The sequence below is a fragment of the Lytechinus pictus genome, chromosome 11 (genome assembly GCF_037042905.1).
Source record: "Lytechinus pictus isolate F3 Inbred chromosome 11, Lp3.0, whole genome shotgun sequence".
NCBI lineage: Eukaryota > Metazoa > Echinodermata > Echinoidea > Temnopleuroida > Toxopneustidae > Lytechinus > Lytechinus pictus.
Window position 1 is genome coordinate 19016389 of NC_087255.1, and position 7562 is coordinate 19023950.

Sequence of the window (7562 nt, forward strand, 5' to 3'; positions counted from 1 at the left end):
TTTCTTTTTTTTTTCCAATGACGACTGTAATTATTTCACTGGTAGATGGCGACATTCATTAACTTTGAAAGGACTGCATCGACAATTTGGGTATTAGATCGGGCTTCGCCGACAAGTTGCGGGATTTGGTAGATCGGGCTTCGCCGACAAGTTTCGGGTTTTGGTAGATCGGGCTTCGCCGACAAGTTTCGGGTTTTGGTAGATGGGACTTCGCCGACAAGTTTAGGGTTTTGCAGGCTTCGCAGCCGACAAGTTAAGGGGTTTGGCACTGGTGTATAGATGGATGCTTGGGGAGGGTTCTTGCCCCCCAATTTTTAACGACCAAGAAAAACAAAGAGAAATAGAAAGAGAGAAGAGTGAATTATGATATTATTTTCTTATTATTATGTCAAAATGTATTACAAAATTTGATTTTTGTAAAAAAAAGTCAAAATTTTTCTTGCTCGCACGCAACTTTTTTAAAATATAAATTTTACGTGATACGCCATATCCCAGTTGAAATGTGTGGCTCATTACGCAACTGGGTTTTGATAGATCAAGGAGGGATCTGGGAACAATATTTTAACAGGGGACACTGGTTTAAATTGGGCAAGCAAAAAAAAAAAGGAAAAAAAATTGTCTCGAGAAAATGAATCTCAATGATTTTATTTAAGAAAAGTATGAAAAATGGTTATCGCTACAAAATATAAAGTAGTTTTAATCCAATATTGATAGATAGCCTTAGATAGATAGAGATAGATAAAATCGTTTATTAAAAGATCATCGCAGCCAGAGGCCGAATTTTGATCAATTTTACAGGGGGGTGAAACTCCGCTTCTGCATCCGGTCAGAATTGAAGAAAATTTTGGAGGGTCAAAAGTGCACACTGCTCCCATTTTTCGTATACAAGCCTATGGACACCGCCACTGTTTTGGTACACCAGCGAAATGAAGGCGTGGTCACGGAACGTCCTTCGCGCATAGCGTAAAAATATGTAAATTAGTATTTTGTCACTAATTAGCATAATGCGCGACCTGATTAATAATCGTTTATGGTGTCTGTCAGTGATTACATCATGTCAGATCATTCGTTTTTTTCCTCCTCAGAGTTTTATTATTCATCTATTTTAATGATCTATTTGTTATTGCTTGTTACGATTATTACTGCATATTTGCTTTGTTTTAGCTGCAAATGGCCAGGATCTTTGCTAAAAAATATTACAGAGGAGGTTCCCAAAGAAAATGTTGCCATATACGATGACATCTCTTTAAGTTTCTGGAGCCCTTTTTTCTTTTTATTGCAGAAAACGAAATGAACCTCTTTTCATAATATAAACAAAGATAATAACAAATCAAATTCTTTTCATAATTGTAGTCTCCAATATAAGTCCTATTATGAATAGCAGTCCTCGGAGCACTTAATTTTAAATGGCGACTTCTATGTCAAACATCAATAATCATGACCTAGGTATATACCATATTTTAGGGGGAGGGGGTTCTCAAAATTAAATAGGCAAGAGAGCAAACCGATCGTAGGCTATTTCTTTTTTATTTTCAACTGAAAATGAATCTGGTGTAATTTTCATTTGGAAAGAAAAAATACATTTTATATGCAGGTTTCAAAAATTTGGAGAAATAATTTGCCCCCCCCCCCCGTCATGAACAGTAAGGTCTTATAATTGCTTCTTTCAAAACAAACTGAACTTTCACCCCCCCCCCATCTCTCTCTCTTTCTGTCTGTCTCTCTCTCAGAAACTGACATAACTATATGCATACAAGCAAATAATCTCCTGTCATTTTACTTTCTTTCCCACTCTTATCCTTATTTTTCTTGAATAATATTTTAATTGACTGCTGTTTGATCTCATGTAACAGTGGTATCATCACATTTCAGTACAGTGCAACATCTTGTGCCATTTGTGCATAACAGCTCAGAAGCAATACATCATCACAATTAATTGATAAATGAAAATTACCAAGATCAAAAAATTCAATTCAAAATTAACATGTTTATTAAGGAATCCATTTTCTAAAACATTGACATTAACATAAAAATAATAATTAGCATCTACCAAGCATTAAATTGTCTCTTAAAAAATGAAGGCAATGCATAGCTAAAAAGGGCTGTTACTGGGTAAGGGTAGTATGGGGTGGGTATATAAATGTACAAAAATAGGATTAAGTACATTTTTCTACATTGTACAATGTTTGTTAAAATTTCATTCAAAGGATCTCGATGAGCCTATAGTTAATATTCCATAAAAGAGCATAAAAACCTTTGATATTCGTTTATTTTCTTCCACAAAAGTTTATCACTCAAAAAAATTGGTAAATTCCTTTCAAATTTGCTGACAAGAAATAGTTTTCTGATGTGAGAGCACTCCTCATAAGGGGGGGGGGGTGGGACACAATGCCAGAATCCTAAAGAGTGCCTTCCCCAATCAATACATTAGCGAATCATTAACAAAATTTGATTTGTCTACTGTCACTGTGCTTAGAATTCAATCTATTTTTGAAATATAGTCTATTTATATATTATTGCAGTGGTAGCCCATTTCACATTTTAAAAAAATGAAGATAACAATAAATGCAACTTAATAACCCTACATAATTTATGAAGACTTGCAGTGGCGTACCGTGGGTCACGGCATCGGGGGGGCACCAGCAAAAATTTTGAGACCGTTTCATATCTCTTCTTGGCACTTATGTTGTGATACCAGTACTTAAACAGCTTAGGAAGTGGGAAACCTGCATGGTAAAAAAGAGAAAAGAACATAATAAGCTGTAAATTATTTTTACTCATCTAGTCCAGTTTAGTAAAAAAAAGATGTAAACTCTATTTTATATCTTCAGTGATAAAACAAGTTTAGCACATGCAGTCACTTTCGTCCCACATCCAGATAAATTCATATATCAATATAACTATCTACAGTATGTTTTGAAAATAAAGAGTGAAAATTAATTCAAATATTTATCAGAATTTTGTGATAACTGTTAATATCTTGGGTTTTTTATGCAAATGCATGTATAGACAGAAGATATGGATAATTAGTATGCAGTGTTAGAAATGGAAATACTGGTGAATCTGAATTCAAACAAATATTAACTCACAATGGAACTTTAACATTACATGATATCGCATCATGTTTCAGCACAATTGGCCATAGCCCACCCCCTCCCAAAAAAGGGGAAATATTCATTTTTTTTTTGTTTTTTTTTTTTGGGGGGGGGGGGGGGGTGATGAGCTTAGATACAGCCTGTATATTATCAAAACAGTAAGCATACCTTGCAATTTTTCCATTCAGATATCCTGTTCCTCATTTGATTGTAACTAACACTTGCTGATCGGCATGGTTCTCAATTTTGTACTTCTGACTAGGTGTGAACTGCTAAGAACTTGGTCCCACTGGATCTGCAATTGACAATTTAAATTTGAGAGTTTTAGAGATAATAAAATTACTCTTCTTAAACAATATTTTTGAAATTTCCAGCTGCCCATATCCCAGGTCTATGAATGAATATTCCAAACTAGAACAAAAAAGTTATCTGGACCCGAAACTTCATTCTCTATCACATAGAGGCATAGGCCTACCTCACTCTGTTTATAAAAGTAAAATGATTCCAACCACATATTTCTACAGCTGTATATAGCTGAATCTGGTCTATGCTGGGCCTGTATAACTTAAGAATCACCTCGCATTTGAATGAAGTAAACACTAAGAACGTTTTCAAATTACCACCCCAGGCCGGACCCAGGGTATCCTGTTCAAATAGACTTGATTTAGGTCTAGGGTAGGCTACGCCATTTCATTCAAATCTAAGACTAAGACAAGTAACACTTAACATAACAGACATTAATGCTAAGTCAATCGTATTTCAACACTGATTATTCTGAAGTAAAGCGTTCCTGAATAAAAGAAACTGCTGAGAATTATACTTATTCATATGAAGATGAAATAGAGGGGACGGACTAGGCCTAAACTTCAACTTTCAAGCTTGAAGTTTGGGCCTAGTCCGTCCCCGCTATTTTCATACCCCATGACTACATCGACAATCTCGCTCGGCTAGCACCGGCGATATCAAAGGCCGGATCCCGCTCTGACCATATCCCTACATTGACCTAAATTTGAATAGGCCTAAAATCGACAGTTTGTCGTTACAAAAAAACAGGAGGTCGGAAACAAGTCCACATCTACCCCTGATAATTGTCTAATCACAATAAAACTGAAATAAAGGTTTACTTTGGACCTACATGAAGCATTCCGATGAATGTCTAGATCTACGACAAACTATAGACCCCTAGTCCTAGATATAGTATTTTTGAGAAACTCAATGATCACACTTATTTGGAAGTCAGGCAAAAGAAATATTGAAATTGAGGTTTACATAGTGCGTAATACAGGACGAGCCCCGAACCCCGACAAACACATTACAATTTGCAAGTGAGATCAAAACATGAAAATGAGCGTAACTTACTTTTATTCCTATCGAATGTCATTAGAATAGTATTGATGTTCCCTCCAAGATTTTCCGCTCCAATGAAGTTCACTCAGAAACCATGATTTCGAACATCAATTCTATAAACAGATAATTAGTCTAGCTATTTCGTTTCAGAAACTTCAAATTCGCAGAGTCCTAAAGAACGACACTTCGCACAGATATCGTAGGGAATTGTGGGACGGAAAAAAATGTTTAATGCATGAGTACATGAATAAAACATTCGCGTTTAATCCAATCATACAAGTGCATTATGCGTATTTTGACGTAATTCTCATGAATAAAACATTGACCCTCCAAAATCATCCTTCAAATTGTCCGCCGGTGTACCGGCGGATCCTGCGCCTGGCAGATACTGTTCTAGGCACCAAATCCGCCGGCGGATATGGTTCTCCTCCGGCGGATTCAGTACCAAAAAAGGCCACTCCCTTCGGAAGATTCGGAAGATATCGTTCTTGCGCTATCGCGATATCCTTCATTCATCACGTTCACACGTCATGCATGCACGCGCACCGCGCGTGAATAACGTTGCGAAATGAAGTTCGAAGAAGAGGTGGGTTAGCCTTAGTCTAATTGAGAGCCAGCTACCTTTCGGATTCTAGTTACATTAGGCCTTGAAGAGGAAAGCCTCAACATTTTGCCTTTATTCTGATGATTAGGGACAGAGTCAGACTCAGACTGACGTTAATCAGAGATTAAGTTTGCACAAAGAAGAATCTAACTTTGAGCTATTTTTTGGCATTATATTCAGTAAATAAAATCATATTCTACACTTTTCCTTTGCTTTTCTTTCCTCCTTTCTTTTTGTTCTTGTTTGTAGAATTTTTTGGGACCATAGCCCAACCCTTCCATACGCAGTGCTGTGCGGTTGGGGTCCGGAATTTCTTGATATCAAATAGCCATTTAAACCTCGCAGATTGCCGCTATTTTAATCAAATCGCGGGCATGTACAGGATATAGCTTTTACACAACACATTTATTCAACCCAGTTGCGTAATGAACCAAATATTTTGAGGGGCAAAACATAGTAATGTGGGAAAAATCTGTAAAAAGTCGCAAAGCGATCGAGCTGGAAAAAAATGCCTTTTGAAATTAAATTCTAATTATGTAATTGATTTTTCCATTAGATTCAGCAACTAACAAATTTCATTGTTTCCATTCATTTCATTATACCTTGTCTTCTTTAATTTATTTTATTTCTCTTGGGTGTGGAACCAAGACCCCCGCCCCCCCCCCCCCCCCCGGCGCATGTGCAGTAATTGAACGTGATTGTGAACGGGAAGCGTTATAGAGCAATTTGAGGTTCAGTATGAATGAAGAGCCCCTACTGTGTGGGGTCTGGGGCAAAGCCCCGGTAGCTTATTTACATAAAATTTGGCTATAGCTTATAGCACAATGTTGTATGCAGTCCATCTTTCTTCCCGCTCTTTAATTTCAATCATCGGAAGCCCGGTCGTATTATTTTTTTTTTCTTGTCCCTTTTCTTTGTTTTCCAAAAATTAGCTTTTGACTAATTGCATTTTACCTTCGTTTCGCGCTATTGTTTGCCATTTTGTCATCTTTTAATTTATTTCCCACCGTGCTATTGCATTACATATGCCTGTTTTGGAATGATTTGTTCTTTCTCAAATGTTCATTTTCCCGATTTCCTTCCTTTTCCATTAAAAAGGGTTTTTTTCTTCGTTTTCTTTTCACTTTTTCCTTTCCTTTTCCCCTCATTCCCCTTTCCCTTTCTTTCTCCCTCCTTTTTTTTCCTTTCCCGTTTTTCTTTTATTCCTGGTTAAATCCGACAGGGGGCAACTCCCCCCCGCCTGTTACGTCATGAATATCCATTAGGTGGACTGATGATGTCACATCTCCACTTGTTCTTTTGTAATTTATTATATGAAATTAGGTTTATTCAAATTTTTTCCTCCAAGAACTAGAAAATTTGGATTGACAACTGATTTAGTGCATTAGATATTTATTGCTGCAACTTATTTCATTATAAGGGAGACATATTATTCACACAAGTATGAAATAAATGAAAAAAATATGGTTTTGTGTGATAACATAAGAAAACGGAAAATGGGGATGTGACATCATCAGCCCAACTAATGAATATTCATGATGACTGTTTTCACAAAATATTGCTTAACTTTAAACTTCAATAACTTTATTTTTTGTTATCTGATTTTGATGAAATTTTCTGCATTTTGCTCAGTGAATTCTACTCTATGTATTAAGATATAAATATTTTCAGCCCGGACCATCCCTTTAATTCAGATTCCTTAACAAAAATATTGAAAAAAAGGAATAAAAAAAAAACAAATTAAAAATAGGCCTACAATAAACTACATAAGATATTAATCATGTTTTGAAATTCTTTTTTTAAATGTTTTCACAAAAAATTAGCACTCTACAAGCAATAATATGAGTTAACAGCAATATATATTCATAAACTAATTTGCCTCATTTATTTTGAAATTATGAAGTTTTAACTCGTTGAAAATTTGTAGTTTTATAAAAACTATAGGCCTATATGGGGGTACAAATTTTCGCCAGTCTGGCAAACTTACACTAATCATGGTGTGAAAAAGCACAGTTAAAGATTTCGATGCATACTGCGGACTTAAAGTAGTATAAATTTTCACGTAGGGCCTACAAAACAAAATGATGAAAATTTCATCAAAATCTGATAATAATAAATAGCAAAGTTTTGGCGCATGTGCCAGGTCTATGTATACATGATATATCGAGTCATTGTTTCTCCTATTCCCTCACCCCCATCGAGCCCTTCGTCAAAAGCTGTATGGATCCGCCCCTGAATAAAAATTCACTAAAAGTCTAAAGGCGGACGAAAATCCCCTCCCCCCATTGGTAACGACATTGCCAGAGCCGCGCATGCGCGCGCTGCCGAGGTTGGACGTCTGTCCAAATAAATATTACACGTATCGTCAATAGAACCAAATCCGCCGAGGAACCAAATCTGCAAACATCAAGCCGCGTCAAACCCGGCGGATATGGTTCCGATTAAAAACGATATCGGCCATTAAGAACGATATCTGCCGGCGGATACGGTATCCGCCGGTGGAACCGAATCCGCCG

General features: G+C 36.5%; 1 long non-coding RNA gene across 1 annotated transcript; it reads right to left on the reverse strand.

Moving 5' to 3' along the window:
• Positions 1–2082: 2082 nt before the first annotated feature.
• LOC135155987 (uncharacterized) lies at positions 2083–4629 on the reverse strand. Its single transcript, XR_010295111.1, has 3 exons — positions 4455–4629; positions 3264–3390; positions 2083–2726 (listed from the first exon to the last, which is right to left on the reverse strand). It is a non-coding gene; the product is annotated as an uncharacterized LOC135155987 (long non-coding RNA).
• Between the last annotated feature and the right edge of the window lie 2933 nt (positions 4630–7562).